At 40.9% G+C, this 12,995-nt stretch overlaps 1 protein-coding gene across 2 annotated transcripts in view; it reads right to left on the reverse strand.

The window, feature by feature from the left end:
* The window catches only part of LOC124167962 (homeobox protein SIX1-like), a 142,466-nt gene that overhangs the window by 121,763 nt on the left and 7,708 nt on the right, over positions 1-12,995 (reverse strand). The window lies entirely within an intron of this gene.

Genomic DNA, 12,995 nt, shown 5'->3' on the forward strand with positions numbered 1-12,995 from the left:
ATTAATATTCCGATCCCGGGTTTCAACGACTAGAAAGTCATTCAGGGTGTATAGCCAATTAAAGCAGAAAAATTCACGCATAATTCCCGATTTGCAGGTAAATTTTACAAAATTTCAGGTTAAATTTTACGTGATTACTTTACTGCGATAGATGAAAATTTTAAAACATCCATCATTACTTCAATATTAATAAATTATATTTAAACGATTTTAATTTCTCCTGGTGAATTCTTCTCGGGTTCTCAACGAGGTTAACTCAGTCGTATAGGCCGACGTTTCGGAAGACGAGTGTGAATATGAGTGTGAAATTGGAATTTCATTGAGTAACACGCGTTGAAAATGGGAGAAAAGTCGTCTTTCGAAACGTCGGCCAATACGACTGAGGTAACCTGGTTGAGGACCCGAGAAGAATTCATCAAATTATATTTATGTATTTACAAAGGTAAGGAATAGGTTACTAATAGGAATAGGCTTAAAACTACGTATTTAAAATTTAAAAATATTCATTGCGAGCCAAGACGCAACCTCGAGCTCAGAAGTCGATGTTGACGTCATCTGGCATTCTTTTCTTCGTGTTTTTAGCCTTACTAGAATAAAGAGTGCAAGATATTTCGATTCTGTTTCCTTGTCTGGCATTCCACGTCCGATGCGGCTCTAAAATTTCTACCAAGATACTGCAATCGACCCTATTTACACCATAGCCTTAGCTGCGAAGTCCTTACAATAAGTATGATTAAAGTACATGTACAATGAAAGAAGTAACTTTGGGAATCAAAACGAGATGGAGTGGGCGTTGAGCAGAGTCCTCTATATTGCCATATAATAACTACGAAGTTGAGTCGTCGCAATCCGCCATTGTTGGTCAAAACATCAATGGCGGGCTGTGTTGTAGCATAGGCGTAACGTCAAGTAGGTGCAGTTTTTTCCATTTTTGTAATTGATTAATAAGAGAGATGGGTGGTTCTTCTGCACCAAGCTGTTCCATTAGTTGCAGGGACGGGTTCCGTGTTTTTGTTTTTCCTTGTAATCCTGAGGTAAGGGCGAAATGGTTACAAATTTGCGGGATGGATAATTGGCAACCATAGCCGTCTTCCACAATTTGTGAGGTGAGTTAGAAGTTGATTTAATTCAGTGTATTGGATAAGTATTCATATGAAGATCAAGTTTTTACTTAGTTTCTGCTTAAGATGATGAAAGGCTGTGATTTATATCAAAGTTTAATACCTTTCGTACTCAGTTTTACGTTGTACGTAATGTAAAAAGAAAAGAGTGCATAATAATTCCTGCTATTGTTGAGAGTTTTTCATGTTTATAAGGTTATTTGGGGCATTAGTGTGTTTTAAAACGTTCATAGTGTCGTAAAACTAATACAAGTAACCCGAAATACATTCAAGTGATTAATTCAAACAATAAACATCAGAATACGCAACCTATTCACATGATGGAATGTGGTTAGTTGTTATTATTTCGTCGCGTGAAAGTTATACTTGTAAGTGTCCTTGAAAGTTAAACTTGTAACCATATAAAAGCTTTCACGTTTGAAATACCATGAGGAACTTTTACGTGCAATGGAATCAATGATACCAGTTTTTATGAAAGACTTACTGAAATAATGTAATATTTAAGTATGTCCCTTTTGGAACTACGTTATTGGTAACGAATGTTTGCAGATAATTGGAATTCATGCTGGATTTTACACCTTGTAATTACATGCGATTTATAAACAGCGAAACCTTCCTTAACTAATATAATAGTCAACATACAGTTTATAATTATTAAGATTAAAGTAGGTTTCCATGGAGTACTAATGAAGTGATTTGGGAGACTCCCTATCCTTCCAGCGCTGCCTTCTTCAATTCACTCTAAGGCCTACTTCCTTTCAATTTTTCTAAAAACCCAATTCTTTTCCTTCCCCAACATTCTACCCTCTAACACCATTTTCAACATCCCCTCTCCGCTAATTATTCGCTCCATCCATAAATTCTGTCTCCCCCGTATCTCATCTAAAAGCTGCCTCTCCTTGCCAACCATATCCAGCTCTTCGTCGTTCCTTTTCCTCTCCGTCCATTTCACCTTCTCCATTCTTCTCCATACCCACACCTCGAATGCCTCGAATCATCTCTCGTCTTCTTTCCTCAATGTCCATGTTTCCGCACCGTAAAGCGCAACACTCCAGATCAAACTCTTCACTAACCTTTTCTTTAAACTCTTATATAACAATCCTCTCAGAATTTCCTTCCTGTTCACGAACGCCTCCTTTGCTAATGCAATTCTCTTCCTAATGTCCTTACTACCGTATTACCTCTAACGTACTGCCTAAATAGTTGAACTGCTCAACCTGCTCAAATTATTCACCACCCACCTTTATCTTAAGTCTCACATTCCTCGCTCGTGATGCTTTACAAAACCGCATAAACTTAGTTTTCTTGTGATTAATCCTCATCCCATACTCCTCGCAACGCTCGTATAACGCATTCACTAGAGCCTGAAGCCTCCTCGCTGACTGGCTAACCAACGCCTGATCATCCGCGAATCTCACTTATTTGAACATCATTCCTCCCACTTTTACTCCAGCTTCTAACTCATCCCTCGCTTCTCTTACCATCTCCTCAGCGCATACAATAAAAAGTAGGCATACGCGGCGATAGAGGACAGCCTTGCCTCACACCTCGGCCAATGCTTACCCACCCAGGTTCTCCGTCCGCTACCCACACCTGCGCAGTCTGGGCCATATACAGATTACAAATTAGTCGTCTATCCCTCCAATATACACTTATTCTCTTGAGGATTTCCATTAACTCTAACCAGTTCAAGCTATCTAACGCTTATTCAAAATCCACGTAACAGACATATATGTCCTGGTCATATTCTAGGTTCCTCTCCACCAGGGACCTCATTATCGCTATTGCATCGATATTCGCCCAAATAGTCGTTTGCCCTCGCCTCCATTCGTCTGTTCAATATCCTCAGCACCACTTTCGTCGCATGCGATATTAGGGTGGTAGTCCTGTAATCTCCGCATTCCACAGTTTTCTTCTTTTTCGGTAGCGGAATTAAAACCGTCTTCACGAAATCCTACGGCCAACATCCCTCCTCATATATCCTGCGTACTAGGGTGAAAAACCTTTTCTTACCTTCCTTCCCTAGATTCTTCAGAAGCTCACACGGGATATTGTCCACGCCCACTGCTTTCCTAGCCTTCATATCACGAAGTGCTTTCTCTATTTCCGAATCTAATATCCCCGGCCCAATATTATCCTCTCCCACTTCACTTTCATCCTCTAAAGTCAATCTCTCCGGTCTGTTCCTTCCTTCATAGAGATCCTCCACGTATTCATTTCATCTACTCTGTACATCTTCTCGCTCGGTTAGCATCCTTCCATCTTTAGCCTTACTTTTAGACGTGGCTTCTCCTGTTTTGCCGTCCGATAGCGACTTAACTTTGGCGTACAACGCGCCTACTTCTCCATCCCTCTGGAACTTTTCCATTTCCTCAAACTGTCTTTTCCACCAATCCTCCCTTGCCCTCTTAGTTTCACGTAGTAATCGATTATGTAGTTCCCTATACATCGTTTTGCCCTGATCTGTGTCCACGTTCTTCCACTTCTTCTTTCCTCCATTTCTTTTACCATTCCCTCCGTAATCCAAGGCTTCCTTATCCTTCTGCTGTCAACGTAGCCAATTGACTTCTCCGCCGCATTGACTATTCCCGTTTTAATATTATCCCACCCTTCCTCTTCAGTCTGTGTACTTCCAGTCTCCCGTATACTAATGTACACTTGTTCCTGATATCCTCCCCCTCAGGTGTTCTACGTTCCATTTCTTCGCCTTTCTAACTTTAGTATATAATTCTTTTGAATCTTACGTTACATTTTATAAGTACTAGGTTGTGGTGTTAATCTGCATCTGCTGCTGGGAAGCTACGCGAGTTTTTCACACTATTCATAAACCTCTGTCTTACCATAATGTAGTGTATTTGATATCTCCCAACATCCCTTGGACTTTTCCATGTGTACCTTCGCCCTTTATGATGAATGAACCACGTGCTTGTGATGAATAACTTGTTTCTCCTGCAAAATTCTGCTGCTTTCTCTCCCCATGCGTACCGTATTCCCAATCCAAATTCTCCTACTTCGCTTCCATCCCTCCCTTCCCCGACTAAAGCGTTCCGGTCCCCCATCACTACCAAATTTTTCTTACCCGGTGTGTCTCTAATTATTTCCTCGAGCTGTTCATACACCTCATCTACTTCTTCCTCCCTATGATTGCTAGTGGGCATGTAAACTTGGACCACCACAAGGTCGGTGGGCCGCGCCTCAATTTCTATCACCAGAATCCTATCGCCTACCTGATCTATACCTACGCTACCATACGCTTAGCCATCTTCCTGTTTAATACTAATAAAGCTACCCCTCGCTGGCTCTCTTCCCCTCCACTATATATAACCCTATACCCATCACTTCAATAGTCCCCCCATCCCTCCACCTCACCTCGCATAATCCTAAGATATCTATCCTCCCTTTATCCATTTCCCTTTTCATATTTTCTAACTTCCATGTCGTCATGATTGTCCTCACATTCCACGTCCCTACATTTATAGCCGACTTCTTCTTCTCCATCTTCTTGGCCTTCTTCTCTCTTCATTGTTGCTGCTGCTGGTGATGATGATAAGTCTCTGCAAGGATTTCGCATGTTGACGACCCCGAGGACCTTGCCGACCTCGCTGCCGTGCCCGACACCCGCCCTTTGCGGACGGGTCCCGGTCGATGAGATTCCGAGGCTCATTTGGTTGTACTCCGTGTTTTCAGGGAAGAGATAGTTGGTAGGGTTTCCCACTTCCATTCCAACAGTGTTTTTCACGTGACACCATCACGTGGACTACCTTTCGTCTGGCTCCTACCCTACGACCTATCTGGCATGGGTGGCCCTACCGGGAATAATTTAGAATTAATCCCGCCAGTGCAGCTGTAGGGGTATTAGGAACGTGCAAGCCTTTCCACCGCGACAAGGTTGTAGCCCAAGGGAAAGGCAACATACAGAACATGCACGTAATTATTTAGCCATTTAATCATTATGAAAACATTTTCGTGCGAGTTATCTTCGTTTTCCTTGCCACAGGTGAAATTATACGAATCAAAGTTTGAATCCGCTCGGAAGGAAGGCTGGAATAAATTAAAAGCCTACTGATGTTCCGACGATTTTCGACGTCGCGAATTATCCTAAGCCTATTACACCAAAGAGGAAACCTCTCATATTCTATTTATCGTATATCGTTTCATACAAATTTTTTGCATGAAACCAAAATCATTGACGTGTGGTGATAGTGTTCCTTGGAAAAAATCCCCTGTGTGTAATTCATGTTTGGCATAGTCGATGGCTGGATGATTCCAAGGTTCCGTTTCTTGGAGGGGTTGAGTGTTTTTGATGGCTACATGCAGTCTTAGGAGCTAAAGATACTGAGCATGTCTTTATTTGTGCTTTTATTCATGTCATAAGCACCTATTACCCTGAGTTATGGACTCCTAAAATCTCTTGTAGTTTGCCTTTTTCTATTATGCCTCATGATAGTGTCTTCAGGTAGTGTAAGTCATTTCTCATCTTCCATACGTGTCACCTGCGCTTGGTATTTTGCTGAGATATGACTACGTATGTATATTTTTAAATGAAGTAATTGTTAGCATTATCATTCATCTATAAGTTTTTGAGAAATCAGCACAGTTGTTGAAAAATAGGCACGCAGTCTTTGTTAATGCTTATCATCTATCAAATGAGGTAGCTTCTCAAATTGACGTGTTTGTTTGAATGTAAGATTGAATTATACATTACAAGTTCTTTTCTTTCACATTGCCTCTGTTTATATTCTGGCAATTTTTCAGTTATGCCATTTTTCATTACTTCTATAGCATCAGCCTTGCTACTTTACATTGAAAAATGGTTTTCAAAATACTTCTAGAGTAATTAAACAGAGTCACTAGTTGCTCTTGTGTTAAGCTGTTTTGATGGTCCATGATTGTCAATATACAATAGTATTTTCAGTGATTATTAAGCGCAATCGATTGTCAACCCATTAAAAGAAGGGTTCTATCAGGTCGTAATACGTTTAGTCTTTGCCGCGGTTTTATCTTTATTTTCACCGTTTCCATTGTTGTCATGCCTAGAAAATTTGTATTTATGTTACCGAAGGTTTCGGGAATTAGTATCAACTATCCGAAAATTACCAACATTCTTTGCATACCAAACAAACGAAGAAATCTGCCCACATCTCCTTATGGGTAAATGGGCTGCTAGGACTAACAATGGCGGACGTCGTCATTCCCATAGTGGAAGCCTATGCGACGACTCGACATGATGAGAGAGTAGTGTTGAGAGAGCAATCTAGAGGACTCTGGGCGTTGGGATTAAGCCAGAGTCCTCTAGATTGCTCTCTCAACACTACTCTCTCGTAGTTATTCTATGGCAATATAGAGGACTCTGGATTAAGGCAGAGTCCCCTACAGAGCGATTTTTAACTAATAGGTGGAGTCGTCGCAATCCTTCATTTCAGGTCCACCCTGCCTGAGGATAACTGAGTAACTGCATAGGCGGTTGCTGGAGAAAACACAGTTATTAAGTTTGGTGAGTGAAAGAGACGAGTTCACAAAACATTATAACGGTAAAACAACTTTCATAAACACTGAACAACACACAAAAAGACACATATACCTATTAAAATTTTCTATTGCCCTTGAATTGATAAAATAGTGCTTAAACTATTGGTTAACAATAAAAAATAACGCTAATAAAATTACATTCAGGATTAAAAGAAATAAAAGGCTTATATCAAAAATAACATTGTGAAGGTCAGTTGAAGAGACGTGTGTGGATATATATTATTGCCTACACACAAAACAACATTTAATATATTTGTTCCGCAGCAAACAATTCCAACAGGACTAGCAAATCTTTTCTTTCGAAGGAAAATTTTCTTCAATACAATTTTTACAGTGATGCTATGGCTATTTTCTACCACTGCCTTCTTCGCGTCCAATCGTTCCAAAAAGCAACAAATGAAATATAGCGCTCCGAAAGCGAAAATTTCGACACATTTCCCCATTAGTCAATGGTAGCCAAGAGCCGAAAATGGCCGATATCCTCACTCGCTATCACAACGGTCGCTACCCTCACAGTGGAAACTTATGCGACGACTAGAGCCTGTGAAGCAGTGTTTGAAATACAAGGTTGTCACCCTTTTCCACAATTATTTTAATGCGTACGTCACGTTTCGGCTCACAAAGCCACCATTTGGTACAAGATGATGGTACCAGATGATGGTTCTTAGAGCCGAAACGGTTCGTACGCATTGAAATAATTGTGGAAAAGGGCAACCACCTTCTATTTCTATACGTCTAACTTCCATTATATCACGCCTACATCGGTTCAATTTAGTTTGAAGCAGTGGTGGATCAAGGATAGGGACAATGGGGGCTATGTGGGAGTCCTTGGGGGTATGAACAAAAGCAACATTTCATCTAGTGTAAATTGGATACCAATGGGAGGCTCTCCATAACCCCTTTCTGGATCCTGCACTGGCGTGAAGTAGTGTTGAGAGTGCCATTCAGAGAACTTTAAATTAAGGAAGACATCAATGAAACAAGGATCAATGACAGTGGCCAATGCGAGGCGCTGGACATGCGATATCTCGTCAATCAGGAGACAATTACGGACGGACGATGCCTCACGCTATAAATCCCTCACGATGCATAGAAAGAGAGAGTCATTTCCTGTCCTCACACACAGACAGACATGTGCCACGTATTTGACATTTTTCTCTTGGATCGTATTCCCCGACCCAAGTCACCAACACACATCCATTCGTACTCGGACAAACATTTAAGTAAATTAAAGTATACCGGGACTAACCTTGGTGATAAATTCACGGAGGCACCCGTATTTTGCGAAAATTCCACAGAAAAAAATCATTCGCCTAGATCGGGATTTCAACCCGGGCCTCACGAAGATTTTGAGGACTACACTCGATCGGAAATCGGGAGATTCGGGTTCGAATCCCGGTCAAGGCGAATGGTTCTTCTTCTCTGTGGATTTTTCGCACAAGATTTAAGATCGTTCGGCAGTTAAAAAGTCAGCCAATTACTGAAGAGACATTTAATTGATTGGATGACGTGGGGTGAGGTACGGAAAGAACATAACCGAAGGGCATTATTTACTTTCGGGAGAGCATAAACAGATAATGAAATAAAGTTCGACCATAATCGTACATCGTACGTCATTTATTTTATTCACAGATTTCGGGAAGAGTTGAGGATTTATACAGATTGGGGAGGGATACATTTCGTGGGAGGTGGTCATTTGGAGGAGGTAGATATACATTCCAAAATATTCAAAGGATTTGAAACTCGCAACAGTCTAGCCTTAATATATGGGACATTCAGGGGTAGTGAACGCTCAGAACGCTACCAAAACAGCTGTGGAATTTTCCCCTGAATACGACCTCAACGTAGCTACTACTAAGTTATTTCTCAAATGCACCTCTTAGAAGGATTAGTTTTACTTCTTTCTCGCGCTCCTTAGATGGAAAACGCATCACTGATTGGTGGCGGCTAAAATAATAGTTCTTGGCGGCCAATGGTATGTTTCTAGACGATTTTAATGCCCCAACGCCTATGCCTACTCAACTTTGTTCGTTCGTTCAGGGAGGTTGAGAATATGCAACGTACCTAGTATTCCACTCTCTTGGTTATGCCTGAATCACACGATCGATTTTTCAATCCTTTTCGAAGGATAGCTCCAGCGATCGTTCCAATGATAGTGGAAAAAAAGGCCGTTTCACGCGATCAGTTTCCGCGATGGCTCCAGGGATGGGATTTCCATCCTTTTTTCCATCATTCGTCACGTCCCTTTCTCGGTCACTGAAGCTATCATTGGCACCGTCATTCAGTCCATCGGAACGCACGGCCGCTAACAGCGACTGTAACGCCAGGCTTGACTTTTGATCGAACGACAGTAGTACTGAATACGCAATAAGCGATGGAAAAAGGGACGGTGGGATTGACAGCGTGATTTAGAAATAGATCAATCGAGCAATCACTCTTTTGGTCCCAAAAAACCTATAGCTGGAGTTATCATTCTGAGGGACGGAAAAAATGGTCTTGTGATTCATGTTCAAGGCCCGCTCAAAGGCGGGCTCAATACTCAAGACAACATTGAAGTGTATAATATAAATAGTATTCTACCGATTACGTAGGTTTCCATGGGTACTTAAGAAGTACCCAAGCCTCCCTTTCCTTCCAGCACCGCCTTCTTCAATTCACTGTAAAGCCTACTGCCTTTCAATCAATCTAAATATCCTATTCTCTCCCTTCCTCTCCCTCGTTTGCCAAACATTCTACCCTCTAACGCCGTTTTCAACATCCCCTCTCCGCTAAGTACTCGCTCCATTCAAACCTTCAGTCCCCCCGTATCTCATCTAAAAGTTGCCTCTCCTCACCCACCATTTCCAGCACTTCGTCGTTTCTCCTCCTCTCCGTCCATTTCACCTTCCCCATTTTTCTCTATACCCACATCTCGAATGCCTCCAATCTTCTCTCGTCCTCCTTTCTAAGTGTTCACGTTTCCGCACCGTAGAGAGCTAAACTCCAGATCAAACTCTTCACTAACCTTATTCTTTAAACTCTTACATAAAGATCCTCTCAGAAGCTCCTTCCTGTTCATGAACGCCTCCTTTGCTAATGCAATTCGCTTCCAGATTTCTTTACTACAGTATCCGTTTCTCTCTAATTTGCTGCCTAAATAGTTGATTTGTTGTACCTGCTCAAGCTTCTCCCCACCTATTTTTATCTTGAGTCTCGCATTCCTCGCTCGCGATGCTTTACAAAACCGCATTACCTTGTGATAAATCCATTGAAGTGTTAGGCTACACTAACAATAGTACTTTAAGCCTTAAAGTTGTACCACAGAGCCATGCTAATAATTAATAATGTTTCTTTCGCACATGAACCTATCAGGCACATTGCACCTGAACTCAGTAATTCACATATATTGCGCCTGACGGAAGGTTAAGGGAAGAAAGGATAAATGTCCATACATGTATCGATAAATGACCGCCCTCCATTCACCAGCGAATAACAGCCCCCTTCCCTCCCCAAAGCACCCCTTTTGAATGATACCCTGCAGTGCGCGGTCAGCGGTCAACCCGCAATGCCACACAGACGGCTATCGTATTATCTCTATCGAGTGTCTCGTCTCCAGCCTCGGGCAACCTCGTTTAAAACGAACGCGCCAACTCACTCCGAATGGAGGACAGGAGACGATCGTCACGCGACCGGAAAAATGGGAGCGCATGATTCAGGGAGAGAGAGAAAAAAATACATCGAGACGTGCAAGTACGTGACTTCCAAGGATGCGAATGAATAAAATTGTTCGTTTCATGTGAGATGTGGTGGAAGCGTTCCATTCTGGATGAAAAAGATTTTACAGTTTCCTCTTAAAAAACTTTATTCACAACGCTAAACGAAGTTTTCCTATACTTAAACATCGTTCTTAAGTGACACTATTAGTGAATATTTTTTTCAAGTGGAACCTACAAAATATCTTCGTTGAAGCTCTCGCAGATCATAGTGGCTGTTGATGATTTTTCGGTTTGTTGCCCGACGCTTCGTGGACTTTGCTGGTCACTTTTTCCCCCGTAATAAAGATATTTTTTCCCTTGGAGGGTATTTATAAGGGTAAATTGAGGGAGGCAGTGGCGGATACATTGCCGGACATTGTAGAACCACAACTGTAACTTTTTATATCATAAGATGGCATTGTCTAGTATATAATTGCATTATCAGTTTGAATAAAACTTTCAAAAACTTCGCATGTAACTTGATTATTTTTCGTTACGATAAAAATATAGGTAGCTCAAAATATCAACTTGAGTGTTTTCTGTATCCGCCACTGGAGGGAGTGAGGTTTAAAGGGGAAGAGCTGGTATGGTTAATTTCTTAGTTTAGTCTTGATAATGCTGCAGTGCAGCGAAACATGTCGACTGTAGTTTAATACATTTTTATGCAGAAAGCGCAAAAGGTTTCACTTCATATCTCGAGTTAACAAGTAGTTTTATAATTTGATAATTCACCAACTTAAAGAGTAAATGGCAATAGTTTGCGGAACTGTAGAACAGAGAACATAATGAAAGAAATATCGTATGGTTTTCGGAGCAGTTTGCAATTTCAATGGCATGTCAAAACAGATACGTATGTGCGTTAATTGACCTTGAGCACTCTCCCCAATCCTCATCTCTAGTGTCGTGCATGGGCGGATACAGACGGATTTTTTCTGGGGGGACACAAGGGTCTGACAGGCAAACGATTCACTCTAACTTGAGATTAAAAACAAGACACAACAACTACTGTACGAAATATTCTCCTTGTTTTGATATAAAAGTTGTTACTATGAAATTAAATGATTGCGGTTCCGTAATACACAATCCGAAACGAACGTAATGATAACCGTATCAAATATTTTGTCCTTTTTAAAGTGTCTGGGGGGGGGGGGGGGGCTCGTGCACTAACGATCCCCCCCCCAGCCGGATCCCCCTCTGCCGAATGCTGTCGTGTCTCCTCGACTTCAGGCAGAACACGTTCCTGAGAAAGTTGTCCAAACTCCTTTAACCTCCCCCAATTTCTAAAAACAAAAAAATGCATGAAATAGCTCGCACGATATGCAATTCTACCTTGACAAAATACTTAGTTTGTCGTACCATGGGTCGGTAAACCTGTGAACCACATAAACATTTTTACGTCAAGGCGTTAACGATAATTCAATAGTAAACGATACTAATGCCTACTTACAGGTACGAAGGGAAAGTCTTTAAAGACAATCGACTTCTCCAGAGTCATTAACTGAAGACAATAACCTATTAATCTTTAGACGCTCTTTAGAACTTAGTTTTCAGCAATAGAAAGTACAAAGTCTCAAACGATATCGGAGGATAATTTGTGGTAGTTTATGTCCGTGGCTGGTTTCCGGTAATTTCCAAAACACTTATTCATTGCAGATTACGAATGGTTTCACCGGTCATCGTTAGGAGGCCCGAAGGTTGAAATATTTGGTAATAATTCAGAACCGAGTACTTACTCAAGAACAGTGGCGTAACCAGGAATATTCTTTGATGGGGAGATGGGGGGTGCCCTACCTCCAGGCTTAGAATAGACATATTCCAGACATCTAGTAAATACATTAAAAATAAGCTTTCGTAACTTTAAATCGTTTTCATAAACATTTGCCAGAAGAGTTGCCTTTGATTTTTTAGTGCACGTGCGTACAATGACTTTATCCATCCATCAAAAAATGTCAGATATCTAGTAAAGATTTTAAATATCCAAGACATTGAAGATATAAAAAAAAAAAAAAAAATCACTTGTACCCCTTGACTTCTCTCCCCTCCTATGTGATTTATTTATGCCCATTCATTTTTTAGAAACAAACGTTTTTGCAAATTATCCCGAACTGGCAACGAGCACAATAATAAATCAATTGCCAAACTACCCGCTATGTGACAATTTAGGGGATGTGATACCCAGAATGGTCAAAACGCGCAATCGATATTCAAGCGGTTCATTTTCGGAAAATCCAAAAATGTGCCATATTTGTAAGTATTTTTCAGAGAGAATAATAAAGATTTTACAACCTCAATAGCAAAAGAATACCTTTTGAGGATTTTTTTTCACAAATACGTACTCCACTACATTTTCTTTTCATATTACATTTCCACTACCAAAATCCGAGCCCCTCTTTTATAATTAAAGATCATCTTTGAAATTTACCGCACGGATATTTGTGTCGAAGGAATAAATAAAATTTAAAAAATGCCAACTTCGTGGTTCACGAGAAAAATCGTGTATTTCATAGCCTTGCCCACATGAAAAATGAAACGTGAAAATGAGGAAAAACGTCGTTATTATTTACGAATGCACTATGGTTACCAAAAGTCAACTAAAAATTGGTCATAATTA

Source organism: Ischnura elegans, chromosome 11, assembly GCF_921293095.1.
Source record: "Ischnura elegans chromosome 11, ioIscEleg1.1, whole genome shotgun sequence".
Taxonomy (NCBI): domain Eukaryota; kingdom Metazoa; phylum Arthropoda; class Insecta; order Odonata; family Coenagrionidae; genus Ischnura; species Ischnura elegans.